This window comes from Trachypithecus francoisi, unplaced genomic scaffold, assembly GCF_009764315.1.
Source record: "Trachypithecus francoisi isolate TF-2019V2 unplaced genomic scaffold, Tfra_2.0 Lachesis_group8, whole genome shotgun sequence".
In the NCBI taxonomy this organism is placed as follows: domain Eukaryota; kingdom Metazoa; phylum Chordata; class Mammalia; order Primates; family Cercopithecidae; genus Trachypithecus; species Trachypithecus francoisi.
The window spans coordinates 118,198,536-118,223,803 of NW_022681473.1; the positions used below are offsets into that span (position 1 = coordinate 118,198,536).

The 25,268-nt window shown below is 42.8% G+C and overlaps 2 protein-coding genes and 1 pseudogene across 11 annotated transcripts in view; 1 reads left to right on the top strand and 2 right to left on the bottom strand.

Annotated features, from left to right (window-relative positions):
- Positions 1–17,896, bottom strand: part of ZBTB44 (zinc finger and BTB domain containing 44) — a 72,554-nt gene extending 54,658 nt beyond the window's left edge. For 6 of the 10 annotated variants that reach the window (XM_033207033.1, XM_033207031.1, XM_033207025.1 and 3 more), the window contains exon 1: positions 17,357–17,895. The gene's annotated coding sequence lies outside the window, so the exon portion shown is untranslated. Of the gene's footprint in view, positions 1–17,356 lie in introns of all 10 variants that reach the window. The other 4 variants (XM_033207028.1, XM_033207027.1, XR_004436135.1 and 1 more) reach the window with 3 other exon arrangements.
- Positions 7,021–7,128, bottom strand: LOC117081923 (annotated as a pseudogene).
- Positions 17,478–25,268, top strand: part of LOC117081388 — an 83,363-nt gene continuing 75,572 nt past the window's right edge. The window contains exon 1 of the mRNA XM_033207203.1: positions 17,478–17,587. The gene's annotated coding sequence lies outside the window, so the exon portion shown is untranslated. The remainder of the gene's footprint in view (positions 17,588–25,268) is intronic.

Genomic DNA, 25,268 nt, shown 5'->3' on the forward strand with positions numbered 1-25,268 from the left:
AGGGTCTTACTCTGTTGTCTAGATTAGAGAGAGGAGGCACAATCACAACACACACAGCCTGGACCTCCGGGACTCAAGCAATCCTCTCACCTTAGCTTCCTGAATAGCTGGGACTACAGGTGTGCACCACCTCACCTAGCTGATTTTTGTATTTTTTTTGTGGAGACAGGGTTTCATTATGTTGCCCAGGCTGGTCTCAAACTCCTGGGGCTCAATGGATCCACCCACCTTAGCTTTCCAAAGTGCTGAGATTACAGGTGTGAGTCACCATGCCTGGCCAAAAGTTGAAGTTGTTTTTTTTTTTAAACACTGAGTCTCACTCTGTCGCCCAGGCTGGAGTGCAGTGGCATGATCTCTAATGTAATTTACTACTACATTAGACATTCGAATGGGTATGAGGTGGTAAGTCATTGATACTTAGAGACCATCATTTCTTTTTTTTTCTTTTTCCTTCCGAGACAAAGTCCCGCTCTGTCACCCAGGCTGGAATGCAATGGCATGATCTTGGCTCAATGGCACGATCTTGGCTCACTGCAACCTTCACCTCCCGGGTTCAAGCAATTCTCCTGCCTCAGCCTTCCAAGTGGCTGGGACTACAGGTATGCACCACCACACCTGGCTACTTTTTGTATTTTTAGTAGAGACGGAGTTTCACCATATTGGCAAGTCTGGTCTTGAACTCCTGACCTCAGGTTATCCGCTTGCTTCAGTCTCCCAAAGTGCTGGGATTACAGGTGTGAGCCACCACGCCCAGCAATAGTTGAAGATTAATAACCCCTCTCTGCAATTTAGAACTGAACCACACACACACATACACACAAACCATCAGTAAAGATATAAAAAATCTGCAGCTTGGGAAATATGGTGGAACCCGTCTCTACAAAAAAATACAAAAATTAGCCAGACATAGTGGCATGCACCTGTAGTGCCAGCTACTTGGGAGGCTGCGGTGAGAGGATTTCTTGAGCCTGGGAGGTGGAGGTTACAGTGAGCCAAGATCAATCCCTGTCTCGAAAAATAAAAAAAAGATGTAAAGGGAAATCATCTTAACCAAACTGACATTTACAGCACAGAATATACAGTCTTTTCAAGTGCAAAGTGGTATGTTCACCAAGAAAGATCATATGCTGGGCCATAAGACAAATCTTAATAAATTTTAAAGGAATGAATGCATAGGGCATGTTCTCTCACCGAAACAGAAAAAGTAATAAAATATCAAGAAAGCCCTAAATATCTGGAAATTAAACAACACACTTCTAAATAATAACCCATGGGCTGGTCAAATAAGGAATCAACAAAGGAAACTGGATATTTTTAACTGATATTAAAAATATGACAATATCAAAATTTGTGGGATGCAAAAGCAGTACTTAGAGGAAAATCTGTAGCTTTAAAGGATATGTTAGAAATGACGGTCTCCAGGCCAGGTGTGGTGGCTCACGCCTGTAATCCCAGCACTTTGGGAGGCCAAGGTGGGCGGATCACAAGGTCAGGAGTTCGAGACCAGCCTGACCAACATGGCGAAACCCCGTCTCTACTAAAAATACAAAATTTAGAAGGTCATGGTGGCGCGCACCTGTAATCCCAACTACTTGGGAGGTTGGGGCAGGAGAATCACTTGAACCCAGGAGGCAGAAGTTGCAGTGAGCCGAGATGGTGCCATTGTACTCCAGCCTGGGTGACAGAGCGAGACTTTGTCTTGGGAAAAAAAAAAAAAAAAAAGAAATGATGGTCTCTAAATATCATGCCTTACCACGTCATAACCATTCAAATGTCTAATAGTAAAAGAAAACAAAAACAAAATAACAAGTCTTGGCAAGGATGTGGAGAAATTAAAATCCTTGTGCACAGCTGGTGGGAATGTAAAATGGTGTCGCCACTGTAGAAAACAGTATAGTGGTTCCTCAAAAAATAAAAAATAGAAATCATCATATGATCCAGCAATTCCACTTCTGGGTAGATACTCAAAAGAAGTGAAAGCAAGCACACACCAGTATTTGTACATTAATATTCAAAGCAGCATTATTCACAATAGCCAAAAGGTAGAAGCAACCCAAAAGTCCACGAGAGATGAATGAACTAATGAAATGTGGCATAAATACACAATGGAATATTATTCAGCCTTAAAAAGGAAGGAAATTCAGATATATGCTGCAACACAAATGAACCCTGAAGACATTATGCAAGTGAAATAAACCAATAATTAAGGAACAAATGCCATATGATTCCAATTACATGATGTAGTTACAGGACACTCAAATTCAGAGACAGAAAAATAGAAGGGTGGTTGCCTGGGGATGTGGGTAGAAACGGATGGGGAGTTATTGTTTAATGAATACGGAGTTACACTGCTGAAAGATGATGAGAGTTCTGAAAGATGGGTGGGGGTGATGGTTGTGTAATAATGTGAATGTACTTAATGCCACTGAACTGTACCCTTAAAAATGGTTATGATGGCAAATTTTGTTACATGTATTTCACCCCCCTGCCCCACACACACATATCAGTGGTCTATATGTCTACCTTAGCTAGAAGGAGAGCAAAGAAAACCCAAAATAAATAGACAAAACAAAGCACAGACATAAATTAAACAGACAAGCCATAGGAAAAATTAAAGCCAAAACTTGGTTCTCTGAAAAAAATAAGCAAAATTGATAAATCTTTAGCTAGACCAATTAAGAAAAAAATGAAGAGGAAAAAAGTGAAGGTGGGGTAGCAGAAGGGAAACCTGTGAAAGAGACAGATATACAGAATAACCAGCATGGCAGGAGTTACTTCAGAAACCAAGGGTACAAGGTATTTCAAGGAGTAGTGATTGACAGTGTCAAATGCTGCTGACTGGTCAAATAAGATAGAAACCAAAGTCTATTTGATTTAGCCACAAAGGAGTCACTGATGACCTTATAATAGCACATAAGAAAAAAGTAGAAGAGTTAGAAAATTGCCATAGAAAAGGAAAGAATATACAGACATGAGGAAGTGAAAACCGTGAGTAAAGACAATTCATCATAAAGTAGCTAGGTTCTAAGAATACAGCAAGGGGGTTAGCTGGACAGAAATAAGGGGTCAAGAGAGTATACTGATTTTTTACAGAATGGACAAGCTAGAACATGTTTTTTCCCTTTGTTTTTCTCTGAGATTTTTTTTTATTACAGTAAAATACAAAGAGAATGTTTTGATTTTTGTCGGAAAAGACACAGAAAAGAGGGAAAGGTTAAAGATACAGGAAACGGGTGATAACAGATGGTATGAGGTCCCTAGATAGGTAAAAGGAAATGGGATTCAGAGGATGAGTGAAAGGACTGGTCTTAAACAGGAGGAGGCCCAGGCTGGGGACATGGGGAGAGGAAAGAAAGAGTACAGTTATATTGGTGGGGTGGTGAGAAGTAGCTAGAGTTCTTGTCTGGCTTTGGCTTTACTCCTCTTTCAAGTTATAAGAAGAGGCAGACTCCTGAGAGAAGAGATGATGAAGTAGAATTGTTAAGACAATGAAACATAAAAAATAACATGTGGAGGCCAGGTATCCTGGCTCATGCCTTTAATCCCACCACTTTGGGAGGCTAAGGCAAGCACATCACCTGAGCTTAGGAGTTCAAGACCAGCCTGGGCAACATGGTGAGACTCCGTATCTACAAAAAATATAATAATCCGCTGCGTATGGTGGTGTGCATCTGTCGTCCCAGCTACTTGGGAGGCTGAGGTGGGAAGGTGGCTTGAGCCCAGGAGGCAGAGGCTGCAGGGAGTAGAGATTGTGCCACTGCACTCCAGCCTGGGCAATGGAGCCAGATTCTGTCTCAAATAAATAAATAAATAAATGTGGAGAAAAAAATAAACCAGAAGGATGTCTGATAAGAGGCACTGAAGATCCAACTGCTTTGAACCATTTTGTATTAAAAGTAATAACAATAGGTAAGGTGCGGGGGCTCATGCCTGTGATTTCAGCACTGAGTTGGGCAGGCTGCTTGAGCCCAGGAGTTTGAGACCAGCCAAGGCAACATGGCAAAACTCCATCTCTAGTACAAAAATTAGACAGGAGTGGTGGAGTGCCCCTGTAGTCTCAGCTACTCAGGAGGCAAAGTTGGGAGGATCTCCTTGAACCCGGTGAGCCCAGGAGATGGAGGCCATAATGAGCCACGATCACACCAGTGCACTGCAGCTTAGGTGACAGAGGGAGACCCTGTTTCAAAAAAAAAAAAAAAGTAACAATAATCATTAGCTTATAGTTAATACTTACATGGTACCCAGTACGTGCTAAGTCTTGTTCTAAGTACCTTTTACATATTATGTAACAATTTTCACATAACCTTTTGTGATAGCTATCACCAGGTATCTTCATTTTACCAATGAAGAAAAGGCAGCATAGACAAGTTAAGGAATTAGCCACACAACAGGTAACAGAGTCAAGATTTGAACCCAACTAGCATGCTAATTGGTGCTCCTTACACTATGCTATACTGCCTCTCAAAGTAAAGCTAGTAAAACTAGTGGCGGAAAGTAGAAAGAAGGAAAAAAACAATACCAAGTGGACCCAAAGACAAAGAGAAGCAGTGATTCCTGTAAATAAAAATAATTCTCTTGGAAGAATGGCTTAGTTTTATACAGCATGTGAAGTCCACCAAAGATAAAAGAAACCGTCTTGATTCAGTAATGGAAAGCCACAAAAAGGCAATGAGCAGTGGGAAGGTCCAAAGCAGAAAGTAAGAAAAGCAAAGAGCCAAAGAAAAAGTAAAACTCAGGAAAAATGGAAGAAGGAGAAAAAGCTGTAAGTAGAAGAAACACATACACACATCAGTAACCATCACCAGTAAAAAAGTGAAACGAGGGCCGGGGTGATGGCTCACGCCTATAATCCCAACACTTTGGGAGGTCAAGGTGGGTAGATCACCTGAGGTCAGAAGTTCGAGATCAGCCTGCCTAAAATGGTGAAATCCCGTCTCTACTTAAAAAATACAAAAATTTGCTGGGCATGGTGGTGCACACCTGTAATCCCAGCTACTCAGGAGGCTGAGGCAGGAGAATCTCTTGAACCAGGACAGTGCAGGTTGCAGGGAGCCAAGATTGCACTGTTGCACTCCAGCCTGGGCGATCAGAGTGAAATTCCACCACACACACCCACATACACACACACAAAAGTGAAGTTAAAGCAAAATAAGTAAATCTAAGTCCCTGAAAAACTTATTCTTTATTTTCTTATCAACGAGCACGATTATTTAATAAAATATACTACTGGATATGCTTGCCTGCCAAGAAAAGGCAAGGATCAGATACCCAACAGGTTAAGATCTGAATAAAAGAAAATAATTTTTAAAAGGAATCATCTCAAGTTGTTTCAGAAGCTAGAGGGTAGTAGTTCCACAAAAACTAGATTCCAGAGACTCACAGTCTTAGTTACATGTTGCCAAGATGTTTGTAGTTATGCTGAGTGCGTGAAAAACTATCAAAACCAAATCAACAGCCAATCACTTCAGCATTAAAAAATACACACCAAGGCTGGGCACAGTGGCTCACGCATGTAATCCCAGCACTTTGGGAAGCCGAGACGGGAGGATCACCTGAGGTTGGGAGTTCGAGACCAGTCTGACCAACATGGAGAAACCCCGTCTCTATTAAAAATACAAAATTAGGCCGGGCGCGGTGGCTCAAGCCTGTAATCCCAGCACTTTGGGAGGCCAAGACGGGCGGATCACGAGGTCAGGAGATCGAGACCATCCTGGCTAACATGGTGAAACCCCGTCTCTACTAAAAAAAAAATACAAAAAACTAGCCGGGCGAGGTGGCGGCGCCTGTAGTCCCAGCTACTCGGGAGGCTGAGGCAGGAGAACGGCGTAAACCCGGGAGGCGGAGCTTGCAGTGAGCTGAGATCCGGCCACTGCACTCCAGCCCAGGCGACAGAGCGAGAGTCCGTCTCAAAAAAAAAAAAAAAAAAAAATACAAAATTAGCCAGGCGTGGTGGTGCATGCCTATAATCCCAGCTACTCAGGAGGCTGAGACAGGAGAATCGCTTGAAGCCGGGAGGTGGAGGTTGTGGTGAGCCAAGATGGCGCCACTGCACTCCAGCTTGGGCAACAAGAGCAACACTCCGTCTCAAAACAAAACAAAACAAAAAATATCATTTAATACCTGTAGAAGGGTAGCAATATCCTGAAATAACAGAATACCAAAATTGTAAAAAGACCAGGTATCAAACATCTGTAATTTTAATTTTTTTTAAAGCTATATAAGAAAAGTATTAAAAGGGAAGAATGTTCAATGTGGAGACACGAAGGATGTTATTCTGTAAGAGTGAGACATTAATAAGCTTCACCCACCCATTTCACTCTTGCAAGACAGAGTAATCAACATGAAATAACATGATAATACAAGTAAGTGATTTACTCCGGGGTAAGTTATGTAACAATATGCCAGCCGATATCAACGTTGTAACTAATAATATTAGTGAAAAAATTAACACTCAATGTGGCCTTCAAGAAGTATAATACAAATCCAATGTATTTTTTAAAGACACACACACAATCACTATTTTAAATCCTATGGCTTGGAATATTTCTAGCTAATTGATTAAAATGGGGTGAAGTATTTCTAATATAAAGAACAAAGAAAAACTAATGTAACTTTCAGCTTAACAGGAGATAAATTTTAAACAATTATTCTGAAGTACCAAGAACTATCTATTACAGTTGTGAATGTGGTAGCACTTAAAAAGCAAAAACACCCCATAACGCCTATATAAAGAGTATATTCAATAGGAGTTACAAAATGTCAGGAAACCACAGGCGGAAATTTGATATATGAAATATTTATAAGAGTATTAAAAAATCATATGGAAGGAGCTTAATTAGAAGCCTCCTAAGTAAAGAGGGAACCCTCTTTACAACAGTCTTTAATGCTTGACCATTTTCAGTGATAAAAGACTAGGAAGAATTAATAAATTTTTCAGAGGATCGTTGTACCCAGACATGGAGGATACAGCATGCTACTGGTTTTTATACAGCTGCCAATACTGCTTTATAATAAGAATATACATATATTTTTTCCTTTTTAAAAAAAAATATTGATTTTTCCAGTGCTCTACACATTCAAACTTCTCTAGTAACAAACTACAGAAATGATCCCTGAAAGTACAGTCCTAAGAACATATTTTTAATCAGTAACATTTTATTATGAAAACTTTCAGATTCAGAAAAATTTAAAGAATTTTATACCAAGCTGCAAAGGAGGAAGTCAAAACTGTTGCTGTTTGCTAATTATATGAACATACACCTAGAAAACCCTAAAGACTCATATGAAAAGCTCCTAGATCTGATAAATGAATTCAGTAAAGTTTCAGGATACAAAATTAATGTACACGAATCAGTGGCACTGCTACACACCAATGATGACCAAGCTGAGAATCAAATCAAGAACACAATCCCTTTTACAACAGCTGCCAAAGAAAAATTAAAATACTTAGGAATATATCTAACCAAGGAGGTGAAAGATCTCTACAAGGAAGACGACAAAAAACACTGTTGAAACAAATCATCAATGACGCAAACAAATGGAAACTCATGGATGGGTAGAATCAATATGGTGACAATGACCTTACTGCTAAACACAATCTACAGATTTAAAGCAATTCACATCAAAATACCGTCATCATTTTACACAACTAGAAAAAAAATTCTAAAATTCATATGGAACCAAAAATGAGCCTACATAGTCAAAGCAAGACTAAGCAAAAAGAACAAATCTGGAGGAATGACATTACCTGACTTCAAACTACACTATAAGGCTATAGTTACCAAAACAGCACAGCACTGGTATAAAAGCAGGCATGTAGACTGATGGAACAGAATAGAGAACCCAAAAATAAAGCCCAATGCTTACAGCCAACTGGTCTTTGACAAAGTAAACAAAAACATAAAGTGGAGAAAGGACACCCTATTCAACAAATAGTACTGGGATAATTGGCAAGCCACATGTAGAAGAATGAAACTAGATCTTCATCTCTCAGCTTACATAAAAATCAACCCAAGGTGGATTAAAGACTTAAATCTAAGGCCTGAAATCCTAAAAATTCTTAAAGATAACAATAGAAAAACTCTTCTAGACATTAGCTTAGGCAAAGAATTCATGACCAAGAAACCAAAAGTGAATGCAACAAAAATAAATAAATGGGACCTAATTAAACTAAAAAGTTTCTAAACAGCAAAAGAAATAATCAGCAAACAGACAACCAACCCAAAGTGGTAGAAAATTTTGCAAACGATGCATCCAACAAAGGACTAATATCCAGAATCTACAAGGAATACAAACAAACCAGCAAAACAACAACAACAACAACAACAACAAAACAAACAAAAAAACCCCACCAATCCCATCAAAAAGTGTGTAAAAAAAACCATGAATAGACAATACTCAAATGATACAAAAACAGCCAACAAATACATGAAAAAATGTTTAACATCTCTATCAGGAAAATGCAAATTAAAACCACAATGAGATAGATACCACCTTACTCCTGTAAGAATGGCTATAATTTAAAAATAAAAAAATAATAAATATTGGCATGACTGCAGTGAAAAGGGAACACTTACACACTGCTGGTGGAAATGTGAACTAGTATAGCCACTATGAAAAACAGTATGGAGATTCCTTTAAGAACAAAAGTAGGCTGGGCGCGATGGCTCACGCTTGTAATCCTAATACTTTGGGAGGCTGAGGCGGGAGGATCACCTGAGGTTGGGAGTTCGAGACCAGCCTGATCAACATGGAAAAAACCCCATTTCTCTTAAAAATACAAAATTAGCTGGCGTGGTGGTGCATGCCTGTAATCCCAGCTACTTGGGAGCTTGAACCCAGGAGGCAGAGGTTGCAGTGAGCCGAGACTGCGCCACTGCACTTCAGCCTGGGCAACAAGAATGAAACTCTACCTCAAAAAAAAAAAAAAAAAAAAAAAAAAGAACTGAAAGTACAACCACCATTTGATCCAGCAATCCCACTACTGGGTATCTACTCAAAAGAAAAGAAGTCATATGAAAAAGACATATGTACACAGGTTTATAGCAGCACAATTCACAATTGCAAAAATATGGCCCATCAACCAATGAGCAGATAAAGAAAATGTGGTTTACAGCATGAAAACAGAATGAAATAGTGGCCTTTGCAGCAACTTGGATAGAGTTGTAGGCCATTATTCTAAGTGAAGTAACGCAGGAATGGAAAACCAAATGCTGTATGTTCTCACTTATAAGTGGGAGCTAAGCTACAAGGATGCAAAAGCATATGCACTCTGGGACTTGGAGGGAAGGGTGGAAGTGGGGTGGGGGATTAAAGACTACACATCGTGCACAGTGTACACTGCTCAGGTGACGGGTGCACCAAAATCTCAGAAATCACCACTAAACAACTTATCCATATAGCCAAAAACCACCTGTTCCCCCAAAACTATCAAAATTAAAAAAAAAAAAAATCAAAGAAGCAAAAAAAAAAAAAAATTATAGTTGAATACCTGAATAGCCATACCTAGATCCTACCATTAACATTCTACTGTAACTGTTTTATCACATACCTATCCATTCATCAATCCATCTTGATTTCTGATACTCTACTTTTAAAATGCCTTTTAAAGTGGTATCTAAATGCAGTTTCTGAAGCAAGGGGTCAGAAACTCCCACAGCTATTAGAAAGGAAAATGATATACAATCATGCGTGGCATGTGTCCCTCAATGATAGACCACAAATACCACAAGAGTCCCATATTATAATATCATTTTTTTTTTTTTTTTGAGACAGAGTCTCGTTCTGTCACCCAGACTGGAGTGCAGTTGTGTGATCTCGGCTCACTGCAACCTCCACTTCCCAGGTTCAAGCAATTCTCCTGTCTTGGCCTCCTGAGTAGCTGGGACTACAGGTGCATGCCACCACACTTGGCTAATTTTCGTATTTTTAGTAGAGACGGGGTTTCACTGTATTGGTCAGGCTGGTCTTGAGCTCCTGACCTTAGGTGATCCACTCGCCTCAGCCTCCCCAAGTGCTGGGATTACAGGCATGAGCCACCGCGCCCAACCCTGTAATACCATTTTTTTTTTTTTTTTTTTTTTTTGAGGCGGAGTCTCGCTCTGTCGCCGGACTGGAGTGCAGTGGCCGGATCTCAGCTCACTGCAAGCTCCGCCTCCCGGGTTTACGCCATTCTCCTGCCTCAGCCTCCCGAGTAGCTGGGACTACAGGCGCCCGCCACCTCGCCCGGCTAGTTTTTGTATTTTTAGTAGAGACGGGGTTTCACTGTGTTAGCCAGGATGGTCTCGATCTCCTGACCTCGTGATCCGCCCGTCTCGGCCTCCCAAAGTGCTGGGATTACAGGCTTGAGCCACCGCGCCCGGCCTGTAATACCATTTTTTTACCGCACCTTTTCTAGGTTTACATATGCTTAGATATACGTATACTTTCCACTGTGTTACAAAAGCCTACAGCATTCAGTACAGTAACATGCTGTACAGATATGTGGCCTAGGAGCAATAGGCTATACCATAAAACCTAGATACAGAGTAGGCCATATCATCAAGTTTTGTCTAAGTACACTTTATGAAGTTCATACAATGACACAATCGCCTAATGACACATTTTTCAGAACATATCTCCATTGTAATCTTTGAGGTTGTTACAGCATCTGTCCTGTAGTTCCCTATTCATGGTGACGGAAAATATATTCAATTTTTATGACTTGTTACATTTAGTTGTGAGGTGAAGCCAAGCAGCTAAGTGCTAACTCTAAACAGCCTTGAGTTTGAAACCTGGGCCGGCCACTTACTGTGACACTCTAGGCAAGTCATTTAATGCGTCTAGGTATCAGTTTCCTTACTGCCAAATAAGATACTAGTAGCAATGTCAAAGGGCTAATGTGAAATTTAAATCAGATAACGTATAAAATGTTCAGCACAGCTGGCATACAGAGAGGGCATAACAAATGTTAGCATTATTATCAACACTGTATTAGTTCATTCAGCTTACACAACAGGTTCTAGCTGCTACATGGCTACACATACCCATGCAACTGTTTGTAGTATTCTTTTTCATCACCTTATTGTTCTAAGAACCTTGGGTAGTGTATGTATTTTACTGAGATTAAAGACAGAATGAGGGTGAATGGGTCCAAGTGCAAGCATTCTCCATCTTCCCACTCCACTCCCTAATGGGACTAGATGTTCACTCTACTATTGAAAGCAGTGATTGTGGAGTCCTAATAAGGGAAAAGGAGTCAGGCTGGTGGGAAAAGGGCACAGCAAAAAGAAAAAGCAGATAAGGTATAAGTCTGCCTTTCTTCATGGTCCAAGACACACAGCCCTCCTGCACAAATATCTCACAAGTTTTCTGCTCTCAACTTATCACCAGACTCTTGGCTGACAGAAAAATGCAAGTTAGCTCACTGCAACCTTGGCCTTATCAGTACTGCACAGAGCCCTCTCTGCAGCACATAGCAGAAGAAGCATCATCCTATAAAAGCCCCAGCAAGCCATTGTCTCCTGGCAGTCAGCTTCCCTCTTGCTGATCTGCCCGTTGCACCCTTGCAACCAACCTACTTTCATACTTTCTTTAATAAATCTGCCCTTCTTTACCTACAATTGCCTTGGTAAATTCCTTTACCGCCTGTAACACCAGTCCCAGCTAGTGTGACCTATGACAGTGAGGATGAACACAGGAAAACACACTACAGGCACAGTTTTGCTTTTCAGCACTTGGTTGACAGGAGGCTGATAAATTGCCTAATTGTGCTCTGCTTACTTTACATCTAAAGTAAGCAGAACACTGCTCCCTCTTGAAACTTCATTTGAGATCATGTAATTATGAATTTCTATCAAATTCGGTCCAACCCAAACAAAATGTGTTATCTCCACTGATCACACATCCAAATGCCTTTTTATCTGTACAAAGCATATTTATTCCAGTTTTGTCATAGATGGAGTCAGCTGGATGCGGTGGCTCACGTCTGTAATCCCAGCACTTCAGGAGGCCAAGGCAGGTGAATTATTGAGGTCAGGAGCTCGAGACCAACCTAGGCAACATGGTGAAACCCCATCTCTACTAATACAAAATTAGCTGGGCATAGTGGTACACGCCTGTAATCCCAGCTACTAGGGAGGCTGAGGCAGGAGAATCGCGTGAACCCAGGGGACAGCAGTGCACTGCAGTGAGCCGAGATCGAGCCACTGCATTCCAGCCTGGGCAACAGAGGGAGACTGCATCTCAAAAACAAACAAACAAACAAAAAACGTTACAAAAGTAGATGGACTCATAAAACCTCTACCAACTACACGCCTCTTTAAAGACATGATTTAAGTAAAAGCTACAGTTCTACTTTTATGAAATTTTTATTTAACAATATGGTATCTAGGCCTATGGCTATAGGCTTATGCATGTAATCTTAGTGCTTTGGGAGGCCAAGGCAGCAGGATCACTTGAGCTCAGGAGTTCGAGACATCAGCCTGGACAATATAGTGAGAAAACATCTCTATTTAAAAAACAAAAAGAGCCGGACACAGTAGTGCGTGTCTGCAGTCCCAGCTACCCAAGAGGCTGAGGCAGAAAGATCGCTTGAGCCCAGAAGTTCTGGGCTGTAGTATCCTATGCCGATTGGGTGTCTGCACTAAATTAGGAATCAACATGCTGACCTCCTGGAAGTGAGGGACCACCAGGCTGCCTAATGAGGAGAGAACTGGCCCAGGTCAGAAACAGCAGGTCAAACCTCCCATGGTTATCAGTAGTAGCACTGAGTCTGTGAATAGCCACCGCACTCCAACTTGGGCAACACAGTGAGACCCGTTTCTTAAAAAAAAAAAAAAAAAAAAAGTAAGCATGGAATCCACTTCTCTGCTAACTTCTAAAACTTAGTCTTAGTTCTTTCTCTTTGCCAGAGGAAGCAGGATCTAATTTTAAAATTTAAAAGTACTTCTAGGTGGCTTCACATAACATACTTTGTCTTACTGTTAATTCTTCTGAGCTTGATATGACAATGTAGTAGATATTAAAAGGAGGATGGTAAAGGTAGACAATACTTCATCTTTAAAAAGTAATTTTAATGAGGTTTATCCAAGTACAGCTTTTTTTGTTTTGTTTTGTTTTGCTTTTGAGACAGAGTCCTGCTTTGTCACCCAGGCTGGAGTGCAGTGGCGCAATTTCGGCTCACTGCAACCTCTGCCTCCCTGGTTCAAGCAATTCTCCTGCCTCAGTCTCCCAAGTAGCTGAGACTACAGGCATGTGCCACCATGTCCGGCTAATCCAACTATCGTTTTGTTGTTGTTGTTGTTGTTATTTTTTTTGAGATGGAGTCTTGCTCTGTCACCCAGGCTGGAGTGCAGTGGCGCGGTCCCGGCTCACTACCAGCTCCACCTCCCAGGTTCACACCATTCTCCTGCCTCAGCCTCCCGAGTAGCTGGGACTACAGGTGCCCAGCACCACACCCGGCTAATTTCTTGTATTTTTAGTAGAGACGGGGTTTCACCGTGTTAGCCAGGATGGTTTCGATCTCCTGACCTCGTGATCCGCCCGCCTCGGCCTCCCAAAGTGCTGGGATTACAGGCGTGAGCCACCGTGCCCGGCCTAATCCAAATATAGTTTTAAAACATTATTTTGACATCTACACTATTTATATACTTTACATATTCAAAAATAAAATCCTAAGTAAAAACTGAAACCTGTGAACCATATCAAATTGGTAGCATAACCAAAGAAAAGTATTTCAAGTGACACAGTACTCATTATACATTCTTCACGCAATATAGTCTAAATATGAAAATAAATGCAAAGAAATCTTAAACCTTATGAAGCTTATTGATATTAGTAATACCAGCACTATAATTTTAAAATGATTTTATGCATACAGTGGGAGAAAGCAAATAGGTTTATTAATTTTTTTTTTTTTTGAGACAGGGTCTCACTTGTCATCTAGGCTGAAGTACAGTGGGGCATGAACATGGCTCACTGCAGCCTCAACCTCCTGGGCTCAAGCAATCCACCTGCTTCAGCCTCCTGAACAACTGGGAACAAAGGCGCACACCACCATGCCCGGCTCATTTTTTTATTTTTTATAGAGATAGGGTCTCATCATGTTGCCCAGACTGGCCTTGAACTCCTGGGCTCAAGCAATCCTTCCGCCTCGGCCTTTCAAAGTCCTGGGATTATAGGCATGAGCCATCATGCTTGGCCAGCTTATTAACTGAATTAAATACCAAGATTTTCATTTAAGACGAGACAAACATAGAGTCAAGGAAGAAAAAGTCTGCTTGCTAAATAGGAACTGGAATATCACTCTGAACTCATGATTAAACAAGCAAAAAACTTTTTCTTAGTTCTCTCCTCTCAAAGCACCTAGAAGCAAAGATATTGCAGCAGCAATGAATATGAAAAACATCCAAAACTTGGTTTCTATATATGATTTCTCACTAAAAAGAACCAAGACTCCTTGGATAAACAGCCCTTTCCAGAGGTGAGCAAAGAAAGGATATGATCAACCCTGGAGTAACTTGTGTCAGAAAGCACTCCAAGGTTAACGGGGCGCAGGGGTGTCAAACACACAAGAGTCTGCTTGAAATGGATCCTACTGACCAAATCTGGGACAATTTGGTCATTAAAAAGAAAAATGACTGTAACTGGTTATAAAACAAGGAATACATTAAAATCCATCAGAGAACGAAGTGGTATCATTCACCCTTCCCCCACAAAACATCTTAATATGCCATCATTGGGGGTGGCTATTTCTCCAGCTCTTTACTCTGAATATTGAAAAGTAAAGAGATTGGCCTGGCACGGTGGCTCAAGCCTGTAATCCCAGCACTTTGGGAGGCCGAGACGGGTGGATCACGAGGTCAGGAGATCGAGACCATGCTGGCTAGCACGGTGAAACCCCGTCTCTACTAAAAAATACAAAAAACTAGCCGGGCGAGGTGGTGGGCGCCTGTAATCCCAGCTACTCGGGAGGCTGAGGCAGGAGAATGGCGTGAACCTGGGAGGCGGAGTTTGCAGTGAGCTGAGATCCGGCCACTGCGCTCCAGCCTGGGCGACAGAGCCAGACGCTGTCTCAAAAAAAAAAAAAAAAAGAAAAGTAAAGAGATTAAATGTAGCATTTAATTTGCATTTTGGGGAAGAACAATAGTTTATTTACCTGCACTTAATGAAGGAAATCTCTTCCTTAGAGAGAACCTCCAATAAAACAACTGATTTAAGCAAAAGTCATCATGGGTGCTAAGCAAAAGGTTGTCAGAACCTGGGTACTTGCTTAGTGTCCCAGTATTACCCCAAGATTACATGTTAATCACAAGCTGGCAAACCACACCTTTACAACAGATCAGCAGTCAGGACTTTCATCAAATGGTCACATTTAGCATCATTAACAGTGTGGGAATCTGACATTATGTGCCTCCTATATTATGCAATAAGAGGTACACAGCATCACTCATTAAATATTTTTGCCAAAGGAAGTTTTACTTTAAGCTAATTAAGCGTTCCTTTACACCTAACTTCCAGTTAATAGGAAATTCAGGGAGAAAGAGGAATAAATGAAATGACATTAGGAGGGCACAAATCCAGAATGTGGGTATATTTTACAAGACAACTGGTTTGGTCAATTAGGTGTCAGAAAAAAAGGAGGGAGGGAACATTCATCCTATTCAATTTCCCCTGCAAAAAAGAGAGGCGATGGATATTCTTCATTTTACAAAAAAGACTAAAGACTTAATCACCAAATGGAATGAATGCATGAATCTTGACTGACTACAGCTGGGGGCGGAACCCTCAAAGACACTTTGGAACAACTGAAGAATTTTGAAGATGGAGTTGTTAATTTTAATAGGCATTAATAATGATACTGGGGTTAGTAGGAGAATGTCCCTATTTTGAGGAAACACCTGCTGAAACATTTAAGGATTACGGTGTTTGCAGCTTACTTTCAAATAATTACACACATACAGAGAAAGATGGGAAACAATATGGCAAAAATGCGAATCACTGAATTGGTTATTCATTGCATTGATTAGCATTTTTATTCATTGCATGAATAACCGATCACAACTGTATAGAACCAACCTCTGTAAGACTAAACTTTTTCATAACAAAGTTAATAAAATTGTACTTCCATTGAGAAGTACGGTAGAAAGTACACGAAAGTACACCTACACCGGAATTATATCTGGGTTGAAATCTAAACAATCTTACTAGTTGTGTGTCCTTAAGGCAAGTTATAATTCTTCATATCACTGAGTTTGTCACTTCTATAAAATTCAATTAATAATATCTGCATCCTTAGGTTGTTCTGAGAATTACAAATGCAAAAATGCCAAGCAGTACTGCACAAAATAAATAAATCTGGTTTTCATAATCAATATATTACTAATAATCCCAAAATACAAAACTACAGTACAACGTTCATTATATTCACATTCTATGAGAAGGGGAAACTACATTAGGTAAAATTATTATTAATCCACTGACAGTCCCAGGGAAGTAATGGGGGAAATGAAGATTTATACAGTATTTTTTAAACCCAAGAATTCCAACTGAACACCTAGAGAAAAGGAAATCAAAATTGTGCAGCTTGCTTCCGGTATTAGCCGATCTCCAAATAAAACACTAAGAAAATAAGTGGAAGTTACAGAGAATTTCTTCCTGACTTCAAGACATTATCTACTTACATGCTAAAAAAGAAATTAAGTTTTTTGTCTTCATTTCTGTAAGTTCCGAAAAAAGCACACAATTACGGGGTTTTATTCTAAATTCTGCTTGGATTCACAGAACTCACATGGACGCAATTTCCTTTAATCAGTTCTAACGTACCTGTCATTTCTCGAGGTAACCCCTTTTTCTGATTAGACCAGCAATAAAACGACTAGATGCAGAGTGATCCTCAGGAAGGAAAGAAAAAAAGGTGTTTGTGTGTGCGTGTGTATATACACATATACATATATATATATATATTTTTTTTTTTAAAGAAGTGCCATCTTTTTCCTGTACCAGAGAAAAAGCAAAACGGGAAAGGAGGAGAAAAAAAAAACAGGTCTGAGCCTCCCGGGTTCGACCAGGTGAGAGGTGGCAACACCTCCGGCCGCTCCCGGTTAGGGTGTTGGGCAAATGGGCGTGCAAAGGACGGGCAGCTCCCCGGAAGGTCGGGGTAACTGCTCCGGGACCGTGGGGCCCAAGGCCGGTCTCCTCCCAGAAGGATTAAATGCCACCGAGGGGATCCCGTGGGGTGTCTCCCGGCGCGGACCAGGGTGACAGACCCGCTCTCCACTCCCTCCGGCGCCAGGTGGGGGCCACGCGGTGTCAAACCCGGGCAGCGTGCAGGGGCCGCCCCCCGCGCGACCGGAGCCCGCCCTCCCCTCCCCGTTACCTGCGGGCGGCGGCGCCGGGCCCGGAGGCCTGCTGCTGCTCCTCCTTCTCCCGCCAGGCTGGGGCGGCGAGGCGGCGGCGGCGGCCCGGGGGGAGGGGGCGGAGCGCGCGGCTCGCTGCCTCTCTCCTCCCCCGGGAGACTCAGGGGCCCCTATCTCGGGCCGCCGCGCCTAGGCCCGTGAGCAGCCTGTGGTTGGGGCATGGCGGCACAGCCCACCGGCGTGCCCGCGAGGTGGGAGTGCGACAAGGCGGGGAGGGAAGCACCCCCAGCGCTCGGAGGGGCCAGAGGGGAGGAGCCAGGGGGCCCGGGAGCCGCGCGCGGGCGGCCGTTGGGGACGGTTGGCCGAGGGCAGGCGGCTGTTGGGGGAGCGCGGCGACGGCTCGCGTGTTCCCAGCGGGGCGGGGTGGGGAAGGGGAAGGGGAATGAGGGGAGGGGAGGGGGAGGTTGGGAGGGAGCCGCCGCCGCGCGCGTGCGGGCCGGCGCCGCCACCGTTGCCGCTCCGCTCACTCCAGCCTGTTTGGGGGCACTTTGTTTGTGTCCCACAATGCTCTGCGCGGGCGGCCTGACTGGGGAAGGGGAGGAGCAGGGGGCGGGGCGGAGCGAGCTCGGGGGCGGGGCTCGGGGCGGGGAGGGGAAAACGTGATGATTGCGCAAGCGCAGAAAATGGGCCCTCCTGGCCGTCGAGACTTGCACTGTCGGTGACTCGGTCTCCTTAGACGGTAGAGCCAGCGTGACCCAGAGAGGCCGTGAGTTTTGACACTGTATTTTTGTATATGTGTTCACAGGTGCAGATTTACATTCATATGCCCCATAAGCCCTGTCCCATTTGTCCTTCCTCTAAGCCGTCCTCTTACCCAGTTCCCCAATCACACCTGAGAAGCATTTCTCCACAGGTGTCACACTTACAGCATTTTTTTTTTCTTCGAACTAAAAACATAACTCCTATTTTCTCGGGTAGTTTTTGTAGCAAGGTCGAAATCGAAACACTTCAGCCCCTCTTCGGCGAGAGAGGTTAGTTGGTAAGGTGCCCATTGTTCACCCATGGAAACAGGCCTGCCAAGGGCCGCCCCGCAGACAGGTGAGCCCGCGCCCCCGTCGTGGGCGGACTGCGACCTGCGGCGGGTGTCTGGAGTGCGTGGCTCTTCGGGCCTCCTCGCAGTGCTTGCTGTCTGCCATTCTAGCACTTGCCTCGGTGACCTGGCAGGACGTGCGGCTCTTGAGATGAGTGGAGAAATGGACTCCCAGGTCCCTCTCGTTCCTCCAACACAGGGCCACCTAGAGCTGCTCCAAAAGTATACCTAACTTCTTCCACAACCGTGAATCTGTCCTTTTTACTACACCATCACTTACTTCCCTGGCCTTCCCGGAGGAAGTGTGCGGGCCATCGCGAAGTAACCGGTACCGCCCAGGGGGTTTTGAAGTTCTTGGTCAACTGCAAAATCAATCAACCTCGGAGTTAGAACTCCTAGGGCCCTAAGTCCTGGTTTCCCCTGGCCGGGCGGGCGAGCGCTCTCCGCACCGCCCCCGGAGGTCATACGGGCGCCCGGGAATGCAGGCGGCAGCGCCCCAGGTGCCTGGGGGCGGGCGGGGTGCGGGCAGGTGCACCTTGGGCGCTTTGTGTTTTCCCACACCTCCAGCTTGCAAACCGAAAGACTTCTTTCCAGAGGGTTTTGTGCAAGGTGGGTGGACGTCCCGCGGAAGTAGAGTGGATTTTCCTTTTGAAACACTTGGCAACATCTCACATTAATTCACTCTTTGAGAGACAAGCAGCCAAGCACCTGAACACCCTGACACTTGAAATCTTCTTTAGAAATAAAGGCAATAAAAACAACTTCTGTTTTTATAGTCCTTCGCAGTTTCCAACAAGTTTTCAGGTGTGTATAATATTATCTAATCCTCACAGCAACTGTAATTCACAGGTTTTATCACAGGTTTCTATTATTATTCCCACTATCATTTTTATTATTCCCATTTCAGAGATGAGAAAAATCAGAAAGATGCGAATTAGGCCCAGAAACTTTTGCACTAAGATTTGAAGAGGGGAGGGATAGAAGGCGGAATGCTTACCTGGGAGAGGACTGGCGGCCACAGAGCAGGGCTCAGGAAAGGGCAGGAGCTGGGACCCTGGTGAAGAATGTGTGAGAATGTATGTAGGTGGTAAGCAACTGGACGAGAATCAGGGTGGAAATGAAGTAGTCAAATCCTATCTACCTCTTCTAGTGCCTTTAATAGGATAGTCAGTCAATAAAAGACCATGAGGCAAGTCTTTTCTAAGAGTTTCTCCAGGGCTGCGGTGGCAGCTCTTCAACAACTACACTGACACAAAAATTTGCTTTCCTTTGTAGTACAACTTGAAGTCAGGTAGAGGAATGCCTCTAGCTTTGTTATTTTTGCCCAGAATTGCCCTAGCTTTTCAGGGTCTTTTGTGGTTCCATACAAACGTTAGGATTGTTTTTTCTAATTCTGTGATGAGTGTCACTGATTTTGGTAGGGATTGCACTGTACCTGTAGGTGGCTTTGGGTAGTATGGATATTTTAACAATATTAATTCTTTCAATGAGATAGATGAGATAGATTTCTTTTTTTTTTTTTTTGGTTCTCTTCATCTTCTTTCATCAATATTTATACTTTTCCGGGTAGAGATTTTTCACTTCTTTGCTTACATTTATTCTAGGTATTTTATTTTGCTTTTTTGTAGCTATTGTAAATGAGATTGTTTTCTTGATTTCTTTTTCAGATTGATGGCTGTTAGTATATAGAAAATCAACTAGGCTGGGCACGGTGGCTCACGCCTGTAATCCCAACACTTTGGGAGGCCGAGGCAGGTGCATCACGAGGTCAGGAGTTCAAGAGTGGCCTGGCCAACATAGTGAAACCCCGTCTCTACTAAAAATACAAAAAAATTAGCTGAGTATGGTGGCATGCACCTGTAGTCTCAGCTACTCGGGAGGCTGAGGTGAGAAATTGCTTGAACCCAGGAGGCGGAGGTTACAGTGAGCCGAGATGGTGCCGCTCCAGCCTGGTGACAGAGCAAGACTCCGTCTCCAAAAAAAAAAAAAAAAGAAAGAAAAGAAAATCAATTGATTTTTGTATCCTGCAACTTAACTGAATTCGTTCATCAAAGTTCTGAGAGATGGAGTCTTTAGGTTTTTCTAAATATAAGAACAAGTCATCTGCAAGCAAGGATAATTTGACTTCTTCCTTTCCAATTCAGTTGCCCTTTATTTCTTTGTCTTGCCTAACTGCTCTGGTGAAGACTTCCAGAACTATGTTGAATAGGAGTGGTGAAAATGTGTGTCTTTGTCTTGTTCCAGATCTTAGTGGAAAGGCTTTCAATATTTTCCTGTCTAGTGTGATATTAGCTGCGGGTTTGTCATATATGGCTTTTATCATTTAAAAACTTTTTTTCCCTTAGATTATTCCCTTGTTTCCTCTGCTTTTCCCACTTAAAAAATTTTTTGGGGGAGACAGGCTCTCATTGTGTCATGCAGGAGTGCAGTGGTGCAATCATAGCTGAATACAGCCTCAAACTCCTGGGCGCAAGCATCCTCTGGCCTCAGCTTCCCAAATAGCTAGGACTACAAGCGTGCCACCATGCCTGGCTAATTTTAAAACTTTTTTTGTAGAGATGGGTCTTGCTATGTGAACTCGGGCTCCAGCAATCCTCCCGAAGTGCTGGGATTACAGGCTGAGCATTTTCCTGCTTTTCTTTCTCATTTAACATTTAAATATTTTATCATCCTTCCACTCCACCCCCACCTCAGGTCTGAAGAATTTATTAACAAACAAGTGACTGTGAGGCCCTTAAGAGTTCAATGCTAGATGCTTGGAGAGGGTGTGAGAAAAAATTCAAAGAAGATTAACGTTGCAGGAGCCCTCTTGTCTGTTTTGGCTCTGGGCAGGGTCAGTTTCTGTGGCTTCTGCAGCCTCCCACCTTTTTCCTTCTTGAGCTGGTAGAGACTTGCCTCTGGGTTGCTGGAATATACACACCTTTCTTTGACATTAGGTTAAATAATACTGCTGGGAGGATTTTGTGAAATCAGAATCCTGTACACAGGTGAAACAAACAAATGTAGACAGTATGAGGAACCTTTAATTATTAACCCGGTGTGGATGATTCTGAGGAATTCAAATTCCAGGCAAATTCCAGGAGTTATATTTCAGCCACGAGCTGTCTGGGGGACTAAATTCTGCAAAAGATGGCACTTCCTTGTGGAAGACCATTAGAACTGAATGGAAACTTCGTTATTTAGTCCAAAAGCATTAGCATTAAGGCATGAATGCTTTCTACCTGCCCTTGCTTCCTTATAGGATTATACAACTAAATATATAAAAAATTAAACTCACTCTCTTACCCTAAAATTTATACCTCTTCTAGTGTTCACATTTTACCATTCACACAGTGGAGCAGATTGACTTTGCTACGTCACTATTGTATCTCAATTCCAATCCATCAACAAGTCCTGTTGAATCTGTCCCTCTCCACTGCCACCATCCTAAAATCAAGTGATACTAGCTTATGCCTGGAGAATTATAATACCACTCCTGTGGTTTCCCAAATGCACTCTCCCTTTTCCTCATTCTCTACATGGTCGCCAGAGTTGTAATGCATAGCAGTCATGTCAGCCAACAATGGCTTCCTATTGCTCCCAGGATAAAGTCCCAAACCTTTAGCATGGCTTTCACACCACTACGCAATCTGGGACCTTTCAGTGTCTTGAGCTTCATGTCTTGACTATGCTTTTTCAGGAAACATGCCAGTTGCAGAGGCGGTTTTGTTTTTTCTTGTGTTTTTTTTTTTTTTTTGAGACAGAGTCTCACTCTGTCGCCAGGCTGGAGTGCAGTGGTGGGATCTCGGCTCACTGCAACCTCTGCCTCCCAGGTTCAAGCGATTGTCCTGCCTCAGCCTCCTGAGTGGCTGGGATTATAGGTGCCCGCCACCACACCCAGCTAATTTTTGTATTTTTAGTAAAGACGGGGGTTTCAGCACATTTGAGACCAGGCTGGTCTCAAACTCCTGACCTTGTGATCTGCCCGCCTTGGCCTCTCAAAGTGCTGGGATTACAGGCATGAGCTACCGCTACTGGCAGGTTTTTTTTTTTTTTTAAGATCTTGTAAAATGCTATGCTCTTTCTCCACTATGTATATTATTTCTTCTGTGTAGAAATACTGTACTCCATTCCTTTTTTTTTTTTTTTTTGAGACGGAGTCTCGCTCTGTCGCCAGGCTGGAGTGCAGTGGCCGGATCTCAGCTCACTGCAAGCTCTGCCTCCCAGGTTCACGCCATTCTCCTGCCTCAGCCTCCTGAGTAGCTGGGACTACAGGCGCCCACCACCTTGCCTGGCTAGTTTTTTTTTTTTTTTTTTGTATTTTTTTAGTAGAGACGGGATTTCACCGTGTTAGCCAGGATGATCTCGATCTCCTGACCTCATGATCCGCCCGTCTCGGCCTCCCAAAGTGCTGGGATTACAGGCTTGAGCCACCGTGCCCAGCCCTGTACTCCATTCCTTAGCTGATATCCTTTCAATCCTCAGGTCTCTTCTTTTACATGTAGATGCACATATATAGACACATGCATATACATATGTCAGCTTCCTTGAGAGATAATTCACGTACCGTACAATTCACCCATTTAAGGTATGCAATTAAACGGCTTTGGCATATTCACAGAGCTATGCAACCATTACCATAATCAATTGTATAACGTTCTGATGACCCAGAAAGAAACACACACCTGCTAGCAGTCACTCCCATTTTCCCCCAGCTCCTCGGCCCTAGGAACCACTAACTCAACTACTTTCTGTCTGTGCAGATCTGCCATTTATTTCTTTTTGCAGTTTCAATGAGGAGCTGTGCCATGTTTGGCTGGTAGAGCGGTTAAGTCCTCTGCATTGTTTTCCCTCTGTCTTTTTTTCCCCAGCATTTCTAAAAAGGGACTAGGTTGTTTGCCCTATAGTGTTTGCAACAATCTGGATTTTGTCAGCTGCATCCCTGTGGTGTATTTATGCTCCCTTATCTGCATTTTGTGTAATTTGGCAGTAGGATCTAAATGTTTTATCAAATTCAAGTTTAATTTTTGGCAATGTTACTTTATAGGTGGCAGTGTACTTTTCCACTGAGCGATACACGGTGTATGTGTGTCCTTCTTTTTGTGACGTTGGCAGCCATTGATGAGAAAAGCCTAGATCAATTCATTCATTAGGAGTTTTTAAGTGGTGATATAATGCTATCATTCTTCATTTACGAGCTATTGTACAATGTTTCTACCAAGGGAAATTGCCCCTTTTTGGTTATTTGATTACCTAGTAATGTTGTTTATATAGGAAAGCAGGATAAATGCTTGATTCTTTCCCTTTTACCAAATAATATCTTAATTGTTGCCACTTTTCTCCTTTTCAACCACTACCATCCTGATCCAAAGTCCTTAACCTGACCCCCAAGACCTTGAGTCTTTGGGATCCTACTCCTTTTGTAAGGTCCTACATGATTTGGTCCCCATCTCTACAGCCTCCTTTCAGGCCACTTTCCTCCTCTCTCACTATATCCAAGCCAACTGACTTATTTTCGTTTCCTAAGTCACCAGAGTTTTTCCCATTTCAGGGCCTTTGCATATATCCCCTCACCTGAAAAGCTTTCTCCAACTTCCCCTAACTCTTATCTTTTAATCATTGCTTTCTTAAGGAAGACTAGGTTGGTCTTCTGATTATATCCTCTCATACCACCTTCTGTTTGACCTTCATGGCACTTCTTATACAGATTCTCCTCAACTTATGATGGGGTTATATTGCAATAAATCCATCGTAAGTAGAAAATATCATGTCAAAAATGCATTTATTTATTTATTTATTTGGGATGGAGTCTCACTCTGTCTCCCAGGCTGGAGTGCAGTGGCGCAATCTCAGCTCACTGCAACCTCCGCCTCCTGGGTTCAAGCAATTTTCCTGCCTCGGCCTCCCTAGTAGCTGGGATTACAGGCGTGCACCACCATGCCCACCTAATTTTTGTATTTTTAGTAGAGATGGAGTTTCACCACATTGCCCAGACTTGTCTGAAACTTCTGACTGCAAGTTAACCGCCCTCGGCTTCCTAAAGTGCTGGGATTAAAGGCATGAGCCACCACACCCAGCCAAAAAAGCATTTAATACATCTAACCTACCAAACATCATACAGGCCTACCTTAAATGTGCTCAGAACATTTACATTTGCCTACAGTTGGGCAAGATCATCCAACACAAAACCTATTTTACAGTAAAGTATTGAATATCTCATGTAATTTGTTGTGAAAGTGGAAAATAGAATGGTTATATAGATATGTAAAGTATAGTTTCTTTTGTGTATTTATCACTTTACACTGTTGTAAAGTAAACAAATCTCAAGTTGGGGACTGTCTGCAGTTCATATTTATGCTTATTTGTGATAAGCATATGTCTGATAATTTATATAATGTCTGCCTCCTTGCTAAACCATAAGTTCCACGAAGGCAGCAATCATATCTACTATTTTTCTTCTAAGATTAAGTTAATGATTGGAATATAGTATATGCTCAAAAAATAAATGTTGAAGTCATATTTGGGAAAAATAAAATACTTTCTCTTAGCCGGGTACAGTTGCTCACGCCTGGAATCCCAGCACTTTGGGAGGCAGAGGTGGGTGGATCACCTGAGGTCAGGAATGTGAGACTAGCCTGACCAACAGGGTGAAACCCCATCTCTACTAAAAATGCAAAAATTAGCTGGGTATGGTGGCAGGCACCTGTAGTCCCAGCTATCCAGGAGGCTGTGACAGGAGAATTGCTTGAACCCGGGAGGCGGAGGTTGCAGTGAGCCAAGATCATGCCACTGCATTCCAGCCTGGGTGATGGAGCGAGACTCCATCTCAAAAAAAAAAACAAAAAAATTCTTTACCCCAACTT